Genomic DNA, 11,637 nt, shown 5'->3' with positions numbered 1-11,637 from the left:
TTGCGGGGACAGTGGTGGGAAACATGCCGCCGTCACCACCTCCGCCCCCGGGAAGCGGCCTTCTTGGCGGTGCAGTGAGGTCACAGGGAGACAGGACGCAGCCACATCCTGGTGGCCGGGAACAAGGAAGCCAACAGCTACTCTTCCCCGAGGACGACGGACTCCGGATGGAAGACGCCGTGGGCGATGGCCCTGAATACACGGTCAGTACTCAGAAATCGATTTAAAACCTCAATAGTACATTTATACAGCAACACTGAACAAATGGAAAATGAAATGTGCGAAACCCCATAGCATTTGAAAAACGCCGTTACCTGGACAGAAACACAAGCAGATTTCTGCAAGATTTCCGCATCGAAGCTGCGAACACAACGGAAGTGAGAGACTTAAGCCAGATAACGGCTCCAAGCTCATGGACGGTGCGGCCCAGTAGAGGTCGGGACGGCTGCTCCCCCCAAATTCATCCACGGATTCCATGAGATCCCATCAGGGTCTCCCCAGATGAGTGTGCGGGGGCGGGGAGTGGGGCTGGGCAAGTTGGTTTAAAACATTCAAATGTTCCTGGAAATCCGAGGGTCGGAGGGTCCAAGGCAATCTTGTGGGAGAAGGGGGGGCTAGAGGACTTGCCCTCCTAACTGTCCGGATTCATCATCTCTTCGATTCACACGGTCTAGCGTTAGTGTCAGGACCGAGAAACAGAAGGGAGGGTGGGGGGGGAAGGGGTCTGAGCACGCTGCCCCTGCGGGCGGTGGGGGAGCCCTGTCTGCACGCCCCAGTGAGGGGAGGGGAATTACACACCTCATTTACTCCAAAGAAGCAGTTTCAGCTTCTTCCCAGATCTCCGTGTCAACACTGAAGAACTAACGGCTCCTGTTTTGTTTTGTTTGTTTTTTTTTTTTGGACGAAAATGTAGAGGAATGTTTCCTTTGGATCATTAAGAATTTATGAAAACAATGCATGTTGGTAAACGGGGTCACATAAAAATCCACAGCTTCTGCCCCCAAGAGGACGCTGAGGAGCCTGAGAAACGCCGCCGCCGGCCAGGAGAAGGCGCGGGCGCACCATCTGCCTCCAGGCCCGGAGTCCGCGTGTGGAATGAACTGCTTCCTGGGAGCCAGTGCTTGAACAGGCAGATCCTCCAGTAGAACATGGAGCCAAAGGCTTGACGCTGTTTTCCAGAAAATGATACCCAAACGGTACTAAAGGTAAGAAAAGTCATTCGGCTTGAAGGTTTCCGGTGGAAATGCAGCTCAGAACTACGGCCCGGCGACCGCACGAGGAATGACTAAGCGTTCACAGACGGCCCCTCCCGGGGGCAGGATGTTGCGGTGGACACGAGTCTTGGAGAACAAACAGGCTCGCCCGCTCCAGAGAACTCGGCACCAGTGTCTGTGAAAGCCATGGGTATGCGTCTAAAGGACTCAGCACTCAGCACCCTATGAAGAGCTCAGGCGGGCTCACCTCATGCCTCAAGAGGAGGACCAGAATGTTCTGTGCAGCCCTCTTAGGGGCAGATACAGCCGGAAAGAGCCCCGACGCCCCTCAGCGGTCAACGGTGGAATATTCATCAGTGGAAAAGTGTCCAAAGGGGAGAGTAAGCCATTCACCTCGCTGGCCATGCACGGCACCTACACAACGTAGAGAAAAGAAGCCGGACCCCCAAACAGACAATGCGGGATTTCCTATTCCCAAAGTTCAAAACCAGACAAAATTAACCTGTAGGCTTGGAAATGCAGACATTTCTTCTCTTGGCCGTGGCTGCCTCCAGGGCCTGATGGAGGAACAGAGGCAGGAAATGGTGGTTTTCCCCCCGTTCTGTGTCTGGAGCTCATGCCGGCCCCACGGCTGTGAGCGCTTCCCGACATCCAGTCCCCGCCGTCGGGCTCTGATCGTGCGCTGGTCCACAGGAAGCTGGACTCCCAGCGCCTGTCACGTGGCAGAGGCAGGAGAGCACGTGATGGCTGCTGGGCCACTGCGGGGCCCAGCCCTCACACCACTGTCTGTGGGGCGCCGAGTGGGGGGTTAGTGTTGGGGCAGGAGTCTACGAAAGAACACAGACACAGTGAATGGTGGTGATGCCACACTTTACTTGGTTTCTCAGATGCTTATATAGTGAAGTGACTCAATGATTGTAATTAAAAGATGAATGATATTTAGGTGAAGAGTAACATGTTCTGGGAAAAGGGCTTAATTTCATGGCACAGAAAACAGAAAATCAAAAACAGGAACGAAAGTCATTAAGTAGGGTCTGTTCCTGCGCATATAGTGAACGATAACAGAATCACAAAAGGGCATCATATTTTCAGAAGGTACAATCATGGCTTGTTGGCAAGGTGCAGAAGTCTACCAGGCGGGTGCTAGACTGCGGGCACCGACCATCTTTCCCCCCAGGTCTGAAGTACGTGGTCTCAAGAGAGCAGTCACACACTCCGAGCCTGTCTCAATGCTTTTTTATAACAGTCTGACCACGGCCCCTTTTCCCGACCCGTAAACATAGTTTTACAGTGTCTTGGGTCAAGGACAACACCCACAGATACTTCTTATCTTATCCCAAAGTTGAAAGTCTTAACAGTTTTATTTAAGTCAAATCATAAAATAATTTCCTGATTTACCTCAATGTCCTATACAGGAGATACAGTTTCAGTAAAGAGTATTTAGTTCACATCATCAGAGTTTAGAAAGCTAGAAGCAGATATATCACAGGCTCTAAGGAATTGCTTTGCACACTCCTTCTTCTCCCAGGGAGAATCCGCCAGGCTCTCCGGAGGCCTTGCCATCACGGATTCTTCTGCCTGCCTCGCTCTGAGATCCTGTGGACCTCACCAGGCCACGAGCTCCTTCTCTGTAACCGCGGCGCCGCCGCGGATAATCCACGGCGGCAGGTGCCCTGGAGGAAGTGGCGTGTAGAGTGGGCTCCCGAGGGCAGCAGGGGGCGTGAGGGAGGGCCGAGGACTGCGGGGGACCAGCCCACGCACCCCAGATGAAAGGTCCCGCGTAGGGGGTTGGTGTCGGCGCCATATCTCTAGAAAAGAAGACAGACAAGACGAACAAGGCACACAAGGCAGACCAGACAGACAACATGGACGGTGGCTGGTAAAGCCACACTTTACTTAGATGGCCAGGGTCTTATATACCAGGGGTGATTACATCATTTTTAATGGTTACATAGTTCAAGGTTTTTGAAATAAAGACATGCTTCAGAAAAGGTCATTCTTATCAGGACAGTAGTAAATAAAAGGAACAATCAAGTCATTACAAGGGAGGGATTCCCTAATAATGGTCTGGCTCCAAGCGGAAGATGAGCCGGAAGAATTCTATGAGGAGATTTACATTCCTTAAGGCCCCGCATCAGTGATGCATGGGCAGGACGCTCATCCTTTAATAGGCAAATCTTTTGGCAGAGGATTGCGTTTACTCCCAACAGCAAAGAGCTAGGAAACAAAGTAAGGGGAGGGCTGGAGCCACTGACCAAACCAAGTTGATTCAAAGCCTAAAAGTATATGTCTCTTTACAAAGCAATGAGAAAATCACAGACAGGATGAATAGAAGCCACATGTGCCGCCCAGGAGGCCAAATATTGTTTGAGGGTTATTTTTGCCTACTGGGCCCCAACAGAGGACTTTACCTCGGGCCTCTTGAGGGAGGCCTCAGTGGCAGCCTTGCTCACGTGGCCCGTGCACCTTAAGGACTCAGGCTGGACGGTGGGCCAGGGCTGTCGGGCGAGCCCCCCCGGTGAAGGCGATCACAGGAATTGGGGGACCCTGCTGGGATGCAGCCCCCCCGTCCGCGCTGGGGAGCAGGGTGGCACCAAGGGCACGTCGAGGTTTACATGACGGACCAGGAGCTGGGGACCTGGGCCGAGGGTCCCCGGCAGGGGCTCGTCCTAGAGGGCCACCCCCAACTGCACAGCATCAGGGGAGGGCCACGTGGACAGGAGCCTCCCCTCCAGGTGGGACACGAGCAAAACGCGTTTGCCGGTCTCCATTCTATTTCTAGAGCCCTGGGGTTCTTAGGACAAATAATGGACAGGACTCCTCTGTGCAGCCCTGTGCCGCGGCGCCATGATCCTATGCAGAGAGAGGCCGAGGCAGAGATGAGGTGGCAGAGTGGACAGAGTCTTCCCCAGGGGACGCTGTCCGTGGAGGAGACCGCCCCTCTGGTGGCCCCTCTTGGACGTTCTCGGGGAAGAACTCTAGGCAGTGTGGTCGCTCGGGCAGGTGGAAGGAGGGCGGGGGCCGGGCAGCGGGGGGGCTGTGGTTTGCTACCTGCAAGCGGAAATCCTGAAATCGATGATTTTCGTCTCTGCTTTTTAAGGTTTGAACCCTCGAGAACTACTCGTTTACAAGAACTGTACGAGCAACTGCACATTTTTATATCCAGATGAGGTGCCCCCGGAGGCCCCAAGATCAAAATTTTTTAAAACTAATAGTTTCTATTTCGTCCGCTGCTGCAGCAGCATCAACTGCAACGAGGGAGGTCCTCACTCTGTGGAACAGGACATCGTTCCCGATTATGTGACCGAGGCCCACATAGGCGCCGCTGCGCGGTGGGAGGCGGCCGTGCTCCTGAGCCTCACCTCGCTCCTCGTTGGCCACGCACTGACGTGCGGAGCCCTCCTGGAGGGTCCCATCTCTCCCCTCATTCCTCAGAGCAAGTTCACTCTCCTTTCCTCCCTTGTGAGCCACGGACACTGAGTCCCAGGGCCCCAGGGTGGCCAGTTACCCATTTGCATGTTATCACAAGAGAGAAATAAAGTGTATTCATGTTTGGGTTCTGCTGACCTAGAGTTTTCTTTGTGGTTTTAGCATCTGATCTGTTTCTTCCTCTTTCGACATCATCTCACAGGGAGATGGAAGCATCCTGTTGCCTTAGCGACCAGAGACTATTTTAATGAAAGGAAAGCAGTTGTGGGGGCCGTGTAGGAGTTTGCTGAGAGAGAGGCCACAGCTACGCTCGGCGCACAGGCACCCGGGGCCACCCGAGACTCCAGGCTTCAGCTCTGAGGGGGGGACGATGAAAGCGAGAGGGAGCTGGCGAAGAGGTGGCCCGCGGGTGTCCTGGCCAGAGGACGGAGTCTGTGCCCAGTGCCCGGGTGGGCCAGGCGGACTAGTCGGGTGTGAACTGCAGGCCTCCCTCAGAATTGGGCCGAGCTCACACCAGCGCTGGAAGGTCTCCCCGCGTGCTGACATCCGAGCGGGGACAGGCTGGGAGCCAGCCGGCGACCGCCTTGAACTGGCCGGGGACCTCCGTGCTGAGGCTGTCACTCCCCACGCACATGTGGTTGTGTCAGAAAAGAGACGTGAGGGGGACCGAAAAGTGAGTCCTTCTCTGCCTTCATCCTCTCCTTCTTCTTTAAATCAAACCTGAGTTTAAATTAGATAAAATCCACATGACATGACATCTGCCATTTCACATGGCGTAATTTAGCGTTGTCGCTTTTATACCATCTCCGCGGTCCGTGCAGCCAGCCCCACTCTGTGACTCCAGAACCTTCCCCCTTGCCGGGAAAGCCCACATCCGGGGAGCGGTTTGTCCTCACTCATCTGTGCGTCTTCGCAGCCGCTGGTCTGCACTCAGTCTCTGTGGTTTTGCCTCCTCTGGGGTCTCAGACTTGGTTCTGGAGAGAAACAGAATCAGCGTGAGACATAAGTAGGGATAGAGAAAAAGGGAAGAAAAGACAGATGAGAGGAAAGGAAATGAGAGGAGAGACCTGATTTCTAGCAGGAAAATTAAACAGGGACATCCACGTGCCCTTCCTATAGTAAAACCCAAGAACACAGCAGATCCAGAGGTGATCTTCCATCCCCAGGAGTTAAACAGAGGTCACACACAGGCCACCGTGCAGTGTCAACAATCCACGCCCGACAAGCCTGGACCCACCTGCTCCTCCCCGTTCCCTGCTGTGACAGGATTCCAAACGGAGAGCATGGTTCCAACACAGGAGAAGCTTCCTTCTCCCATCAAGTGTAGAGCGGTTATTCCTAGCAGGCAAGGAGCTCTCCTGCTAGCAGGAGATTCGGCGTGGGCTGCCCGGTGCTCCGAGGACAAGCCGCTGGAGGAGGACGAACGTGAGCCGCGCGCGTGGGGCGCCCCGTGGTCAAGGCCAGCAGAGGCGCACTTGGCATTTGTGGCAATTCCACTGACCGAAACTCAAGGTGCGGGACTACACCACCCGCAAGGGAAGCTGGGAAGTGTAGCCTGTGCGTGTCCAGGAAGCCGAGGACAGACGTGTGACTGACGGACAGCTAACATCATCTGCCCCTTTAACCATCTTCTAAAGGCTGAAATACAAGCACTCCCTAACTGGAAAACGCACTCTACAAAACGATCATTGCAGACTGTGGCTAAAATAAACACTTTCAGACCAACGATTTTGAGACTGATCTCTACCAACAGAACCTTACCCACAGAAATGTTGAAGAATGATCTTTAAGAAAGAAAAATGGAGTTGGCCTACTAGGAGAGTTTTAACTACAGAAAAGAGTGGAGAACACAGAAAGTAGTAAACGTGAGCAAATGGACGCAAACACCCGCATGGTGTTAGAGAAACACAATAGAACTTTAGGTAAAAAGAGCTCCAGAGGGGGCTTGTTTGGTTGAGCATCTGATTCTCGATTTCGGCTCAGGTCAAGATCTCACGGTTTGTGAGTTCGAGCCCCACACCAGGCTCTGCACTGACAGTGTTGAGTCTGCTTGGGATCCCCTCTCTTCCCTCGCTCACTGTGCCTGTACTGCCCGAGTGGGTGCAGGTGCCTGTGTTCTTTTCGCCCTTTTTCTCTTTCTCTCAAAACGAACATGAAAAAATGATTCTATTGAAAAAAACTCTAAAAAGATAAGCTCTAACGTGTCTGCATGGGGGGAGATACTGCTGAGTACTTTTGTATCTTAGGTTACAACATTGCATGTCTAAGATAATGACCAAGATGATAAAAATGGAAGATACATCTTCCAAAATGGGAGAGAGAGGGGAACAGAGTAAAAACGGATGCCTTGGAGGAGGGCTCTGGGAAGAAGTGGGAGAAACAAAGAGCCTGTCTCCCCACCTGGGCCACGATCACAGCGGCAGAACCAACCTTAGGTAACTAGTTTGGCGATGCAGAATCTGTTTCAGGCTTGAAACTTCCAGCGAAAGACACGGACAAGGAGTAATCAGTGTAAGTCCATCTGAGCTCTTCACATGGTAGCAGCTACCCACCCCCACTTGGTCTCACAGCAGGCACCTGCCCACGTGCTCCTGGAGCATCAGCACCCAGCTTGGGGGAGCCGGGGGGACGAAAAGCCCCCTGTCTTCCTGACACAGAGGCCGTGCTCTGATTTTGGGTTCCTGCTTCCAGCCACAGAGGTTCAAGGAGACGGTGCTGCCCCTCCCCTCCCCTGGGATAAGCCCCTCCCCTCCCCTGGGATAAGCCCCTCCCCTCCAGATGAAGGAAATGGGTTCCAGGGGCTTTGAAACACGGATGCCCCACCCCACGCCATTTTTTCACGTTTTCTTCTTTCAGGAGAGGGACATTACGAGTAGTACATTCAAAACAACTGCAAATATGGGGAAGTTAGAAAATGACCACGCATGCCGGGGAAAGGCTCAAAAGCACTTGAGAAGACGTTAATGTTAGACTTCAGGCTGATCTTGAGCACAGACACAGCCTACAACAATAAATATGAAATGAAGTAAGATAGGATAAAAATAAAATAAAATAAAATACAACAGGCACCTGAGTGCCTCAGTCCACTGAGCGTCCAACTTCTGCCCAGGTCATGATCTCATGGGTCTTGAGTTGGAGCCCCACATCAGGCTCACTGCTATCAGTGTGGAGACTGCTTCAGATCCTCCGTCCCCCTCTCTCTGCCCCTCCCCTGCTTGTACTCGTTTGCTCTCTCTCTCAAAAAATAAACATTAAGAAAATAAAGTGAAAGTAGAGAGAAACCAAATGCACAAGCCTTAGCGAAGGGGCAGAGCCGGGTCTCCAGAGCTGCTGCGTTCTCTGGCTCAAGTGCTCGCTATTCAGCAAAAGTCACAAGGCAAACAAGAAAGAACGGCTTGTTCACAGGGAAAATAATCAAAGGAAACGGAAAAGGACTCGATCAGGTGACCGCTTTAAGACACCTGTGTTAAAAATGCTCGAACAGCTGAAGGAAGTGTGAGAATCAATACGAACAACATGGAAATATCAGTAAAATATATAAATGCTAAAAACTTGAAATTCTGGAGCTGAAAAGTACAGTAACCGGATGAAAAATTCACTGGATGGATTCAAGTAGAGATTTGTGCAGGCAGAGAAAGAATCCATAAACTTGAAGATGAGACAATGGAAATTATTGAGGCTAAGGACAAGAAAGAAAAATGACAGGATAAAAGCAAGGGGTTTACGGGGGAATCACCAAGCAGACCAGCAGGCACGTCCCGGGGGTCTCGCAGAAGAAGACCAAGAGGGACAGAGAGCATATGTGAAGAAATAAAACAATCGAACAGATCAATGAAACCAGAAGCTGGTTTTTTGAAAACACAAAATTGATCAACTGTTAGACTGATGAAAAGAAAGAGCAAGAAACAAATGAAATCAGAAATGAAAGAGGAAAAATGACAACTGACGTCACAGAAATATAAAGGACTATAAGGGGATATTATGAAAAATTATCTGCTGACAAACTGGAAAATCTGGAAGAAATGGATACATTCCTAGAAACATATAACCTCCCCAGGCAGAATCAGGAAGAAATAGAAATTCTGAACAGACCAGTCCCTAATCAAAGCCAGTAATCAAATTGAACCAGTAACCAAAATGCCCCCAATGAACAAAAGTCCAGGACCAGAGGGCTTCACAGGCGAATTCTACCAAACACTTATTTATTTTCATATTTTTTAAGTTTATTTACTTATTTTGAGAGAGAGAGAGAGAGAAAGTGCAAGTGGGGGAGGGACAGAGAGAGGGAGAGAGAGAATCCCAAGCAGGCTCTGCACTGTCAGTGCGGAGCCCAACGCAGGGGGCTTGAACCCACCAACCTTTGAGCCAAAGTTGGATGCTTAACGGACTGGGTCACCCAGGCGCCCTTCCACCAAATATTTAAAGCAGAGTTAAGATTATTCTTCTCAAACTACCTGAAAAATAGAAGAGAAAGGAAAGCTTCCAAACTCATTCTATGAGACATCACCCTGATCCCAAAATCAGATAAATGCACCGCTAAAAAATAAAACCACAGGCCAATAGCTCAGATGTAAAAACCTAGATGTAAAAATCCTCAACAAAATGTTAGCCAAGCAAATCCAACAGTACATTAAAAAAAATCATTCACCACAATTAAGTGGGATTTATTCCAGGGTGCAAAGGGTGGCTCAATATTCACAAAGCAATCAACGTGATACATCGTATCAGCAAGAGAAAGGATAAAAACCGTACGGTCATTTCAATAGATGCAGAAAAGACATCTGAAAAAGTGCAACATCGATTCATGACAAAAAACCCTCAACAAAGTAGGTTTACAAAAGGGAACACAGCTCGACATGATAAAGGCCATGCACGAAAGACCCCGGCTCACGCCCTCCTGGGGGGGAACCCGGACCTCTCCCCCTGAGCTCAGGAGCAGCCTGCGAGGCCGCGCTCACTGCTGTCCCCAACATAGTGCCGGACGTCCTGGCCGCGGGGTCCAGACAAGAAAAAGAAACAGAGGCTATCGCTTTGTAAAGAAGAAGTAAAACGTTCCCTATTTCCAGATAACACGGTACTACCTATAGAAAGCCACAGAAAGCTGGAGAAAACGAGCCGAGGGCGTATGGCGCTCCAGGGAGGAACATCGCGGATGCGAGTTACGGAAACGTGAAAAGTCACAGGACGGAAATACACATCCCAGGAGACTATGGACCGAAAGGAAACAGCTGCACCCGAGACGCTGGGAGGGGAGGTACACTAGTGTCCTCGGCGGACCCGAGGAGGGCCCCTAGGACCACGAGCCAGCACGGGTCCCTCCTGCAACCTGCTCCGTAGGCACCTGCGGAGACGCTGGAGCGGCGCGGGCGCGGAGGAGCGCCCCGTGAGCCCGCGCTGTCGGAGGCCTCTCCAGCGGCCGCCTGGAGGAGAGCTGCATCGGCGGCGTCGCGGGCGCTGCGGGAGAAGCTGCCCAGGAGGAGCCCCCGCCGCAGAAAGTGGTAGGTGTAAACACCTGCCTGCCTTAGCGAGTGTGAGGCCAGCTGGGGACGGCAGGATTCACCCTTCTTCCCGTCTTGCACTCTGTCGCGTCTCAAACGGGTTGGCATGTTGGGTGGCAGTGGGGAGAAATAGGACGTGTAAACACACGCCTCCTGCTGCTGGCCGCAGACTCCTCAGACCCAAGTTCCAAGCAGTGAGCTCTGTGTTTTTAAATGTGGAGGACAGGAAACAATATGAAGGATGGAGACCCAGACTCCCAGGGTCCGGAGACAATCCAGAGAGGAAGCAGGAAGCACGACAGCACAGAGGCTGGAGATGCCCTGATCCCTAGAAAAGCACCTGTGTTCTCCACAGCATCAGAGAACCTCGTGGCGAAGGGGGCACAGGGCTCAGGGCAGCGGCTGTGCGTGCCCTTGAGGGCTGTTTGTGCTCAGCCGTTTGTTCTTTCAAGTAACACTGACTGAATCCTAACGCATGTCACCCTTGCAAGCCACGGGGCCGGGAAGAGTTCTTGGTCCTGTGTGGAAAGGTGGAAAGATGATCTAGGGGCCACGTGTTGCTCTCCAGGCCCGATCCTCCCTGAGCTGCCCGACAGGCTGCAGACGGAGCAGGACGCTGCGGGACCCATTTTCTGTTTGGTTTTCGGATTGCTGGATTGTTCCCAGCCGGTCACCGCGGGGGACTGGGAGCGCCAGGAGCGCCGGGAGCGCCGGGAGCGCAAAGGCCATCGGTTGCCTTGGACTCCGCCTGCACCTCCCCTCCGTGGGATGGCTGGAGGAGCCCTCCCAGTGTTCACAGCACTGGCCCAGGTGCCTGCGGGCCTGCCCCAGATCGGGCCTCAGCCTGCGGCAGGGGAGTGGCCCCTGTCCACCAAACCCCTCAGCAACCCAGGGCCTGCGTCCACCCCACACCCCACCCGGAGCAGGCTCCGCCCACTGGTAGCTGTGGACCAGCGCACAGGACCATGGGCCACCAGATATTTTGCCTTTTCACAGACCCGATCTTTGGGGTGGAACGAACAACAGACCCAACTCAAGCCCCAGAACACAGCTGCTCCACACCCCCAGGGACCCCGCCTCTGCGCCCCCCCTCCCCCCATACCAGCGCCCATGGCTCAGGCCCCAGCTCTCCCAGGACTTGGGGCCTGGTTTTCAACAGCTGCATTTGGTACATTGGATTGGATTCCCGCGGTGCTTGAAACTTGGTGCAAAGTGTGTGGGCTGTTGTGAGCTTCTGAGACGTGTTCCTTGTCCCTCAGTGCCGTCCTGTCACCTGGCCACTCGGCGGCCGCGCGGCCTCACCGGTGCCCCGGACAGCCGTCCCCACGCCTGTTGGGAAGCCCTCTGTGCGCACACAACACAATGGCGCGCTTCTCCTGCCCCGCGTCAGGCGGGTCGTGCTCAGCACAGTGAGGAAGGAAGGGCGGACGCACTGGTTTCCAGCCTGCAAAGTCAGTGGCGGGAGCGCCCCGCCTTCAAAGCCCGTTCTCCCCACC

At 53.1% G+C, this 11,637-nt stretch overlaps 1 protein-coding gene and 1 long non-coding RNA gene across 2 annotated transcripts in view; both read right to left on the bottom strand.

Moving 5' to 3' along the window:
• Positions 1-11,637, bottom strand: part of LOC115279499 (cytochrome P450 11B2, mitochondrial-like) — a 31,503-nt gene that overhangs the window by 15,925 nt on the left and 3,941 nt on the right. The gene's annotated exons all lie outside the window — the stretch shown is intronic.
• On the bottom strand, positions 2,066-6,072 carry LOC115279504. Its single transcript, XR_003903473.1, has 3 exons — positions 5,881-6,072; positions 4,782-5,617; positions 2,066-3,022 (listed from the first exon to the last, which is right to left on the bottom strand). It is a non-coding gene; the product is annotated as an uncharacterized LOC115279504 (long non-coding RNA).

The sequence above is a fragment of the Suricata suricatta genome, chromosome 15 (genome assembly GCF_006229205.1).
Source record: "Suricata suricatta isolate VVHF042 chromosome 15, meerkat_22Aug2017_6uvM2_HiC, whole genome shotgun sequence".
Lineage (NCBI taxonomy): Eukaryota > Metazoa > Chordata > Mammalia > Carnivora > Herpestidae > Suricata > Suricata suricatta.
Note: the sequence above shows the minus strand (reverse complement) of the source record. Positions and strands in the feature narration are given on the sequence as shown.